Genomic DNA, 2,455 nt, shown 5'->3' with positions numbered 1-2,455 from the left:
CAATGCTCCTAAATCAAATCAGCTGTTATCCTAATAACTGTACATTTTATCATGCTGCGTGTAACTGTTGCACATCTGGAAACTAATCTCTCCTGATTGAAATATGAGCTTGAAACGAAGCGTTCGGCAGCAATTCCGATCGTTGCGCAAAACCAAGGGCAGTTTTTCCTCCTCTGTCTCCCCCGCTCCCCCTGTAGAAAAAGCAACACCATAGCCAGCTTAGTCGTTCACCGTGGATTTACCTGTACAGGGGACCACAGAGTGACGTCGCCTCTGTAACATGCTCTGCTACTTGTTCAGTCAACAGGGATAGCAAAGCCGAGAAAGAGGTTGCAACTGTGGTTACTTTCCCAAACGCCACACAGGCAACGCTCGCTGCAACATCATACGACGAGCCGAGAGCAGCCGCTCTGAGACACGCTGCATGCGCGCTAGTAAAATCAGAAAGACAACCGCCAATTATCACACGCTTGGTCAGGACGTTTGTTGTTGATGCAATATGCGACATGTCTCCTTTAGCGCCATATTTTGATGAACTTGGTCGGGACTCTATGGGGCGAGAAGTACTTTACATTTAACTGACATGCGGCTAGAGAAGTCGGACACAAATCTAACCGGCATGCAACGGGCGGTGATTACGGTGATCGAGTCTGCGCTGACCTGGATCATCTTGAACGAGCCCAGTGACACACAGGACAACAGGACACTCCGGTGTCTTGGGTGAAAGTCCTGTGTTTGACCCCCCCCCAACCAACTAGATATAGATAAAGGTAGAGAGTGGTATTGAAGACCAAAAATCTGTGTAAGGAGGTTGGTTGGGGGGGAGTGGATGGGTCAAACAATTCAGGACTTTCAACCAGGACACAGGGTCCCAACCTTGTCCTGCATGTCACTGAAACATACATTTGGTAACCCCCCTCCCCCCCCGCCACACCTTTTCCTAAACCTGTCCCGATCTTGTGCTGCACGTCAGTTAAACGAGGTCCCACCCAGAGCGTTTTAAAAGTGACGCCAAAGGGTTAGACGCAAATCCAAAGAGCGTAAAGTAGTGACGCCAAGAGTTCCAACCCAGGGCGTCAAATGACGCTAAAGGAGACATTTTGCATCGATAATTGCCAAAGGCGTCGCTTTTTGATGCGATGGGAGTGAGAATGTGTTGCTTTTGCAATAAGTTGCAGCCTTTCGGAATATGTTTGTTTATTGCACCGGTTAATATTGCGATGGCGATTGAAAAAAGAAAAGAAAAAGATGACTCATTCACTGCTCCCCTCCCATAGGACCAAGGGAGCGTAGTGTCCATCATCGTTATCAAGCGCTGTCTCTCTGGATAAGGGTTGATGTGTTCTGAGGTTAATTGGGCCTTCCTCAGACTGGGTGGATGTGTGAGCTCTGCCGAAGCGTCCCTGCTACAGCTGGTCAGGCATGGTGCACTGACTGGAAACCAGGTTCTCTCTAGGGTTTACAAACCCTTCCACACAGGTCTACACCACCATTATGTTTCCTAAAGTCCTGGCTGATGTTCTTTGTACATTTATGACTGAGTTGACTTGATTTAGAAAACTTAGACTTCTCACTTTTCTGAAGCAAGAACAAGTATTTAGATAAAAAGGGCTGCTTTCATTAGGAGCACCAATACAGTGAGTAAAAAATAAAATTGAGATGTTAGATGATAAGTCATTATGATCTATTGGCCTAAAGGGTCATTTTGTTTGTTTTTAACCTGGACCTTATTTGCCCATGCAGTTGTGGCGGGGAGCTGTATATTTATTATAAAATAATAAAAGGGCAAATGAAGATATCTAAGACAAATGTGTTTGTTGCACTCGCTATTTCCCTGAGGTATCTGTGCTCCCTTTCTGGGTTTTGTCGTCTCTTTTGCCTTTTTGGATTTTTATATTTGGATTTTGGACTTTGTGTTTGCAGTTATGGATTCCTTTTTTTAGTCCCTTTGTTTTTTGTTAAATAAATCCTCTCCTTTTCACTCTCCTGCATGCCTTTCTCTGCGCTTTGGTCCTACTTCCCTACATGTCACAGAAAGGATCCCTACAGAGATAGACCTTTTTGTTTAACCAAAATGGCCATCCACAAACTCACCAGACTCCATTTAAATAAACAATACTTTTAGAGGGTATAAAGAAAACATATTTTACTCATGTAAATGGGTGAATAAAGGGTTTACGTTAGCTGAACTACAGTAGTGATTGTTGGAACAGTTGAAACGGTGAACCAACTCGGCTTTTGAGATTATTTTTGTTTCATTCTGACTTTGAATGAAGTGTGTTTTACGATGATAGAAGTACTGATTATTTACATGGAGTCTGGTATGTTTAGTGATGACGATTTTTGATTTTTTTTCCCCCTGTTAAACAAAAATCTTACTCTTTAACCAAAAGGTGTCTCTGCAGGGATCCTTTCTATCATGTTGTCAGACACTCAATATTACAAAAAAAAAAAA

General features: G+C 43.5%; 1 protein-coding gene and 1 long non-coding RNA gene across 2 annotated transcripts in view; one reads left to right on the top strand and one right to left on the bottom strand.

Moving 5' to 3' along the window:
• The window catches only part of tsnare1 (T-SNARE Domain Containing 1), a 188,897-nt gene that overhangs the window by 107,010 nt on the left and 79,432 nt on the right, over positions 1 to 2,455 (top strand). The window lies entirely within an intron of this gene.
• The window catches only part of LOC116690631 (uncharacterized), an 8,132-nt gene continuing 8,040 nt past the window's right edge, over positions 2,364 to 2,455 (bottom strand). The window contains exon 3 of the long non-coding RNA XR_004332319.1: positions 2,364 to 2,432. This is a non-coding gene — a long non-coding RNA (uncharacterized LOC116690631). The remainder of the gene's footprint in view (positions 2,433 to 2,455) is intronic.

The sequence above is a fragment of the Etheostoma spectabile genome, chromosome 6, assembly GCF_008692095.1.
Source record: "Etheostoma spectabile isolate EspeVRDwgs_2016 chromosome 6, UIUC_Espe_1.0, whole genome shotgun sequence".
Classification (NCBI taxonomy): Eukaryota; Metazoa; Chordata; class Actinopteri; order Perciformes; family Percidae; genus Etheostoma; species Etheostoma spectabile.
This window is presented reverse-complemented; position numbering and strand designations above follow the sequence as displayed.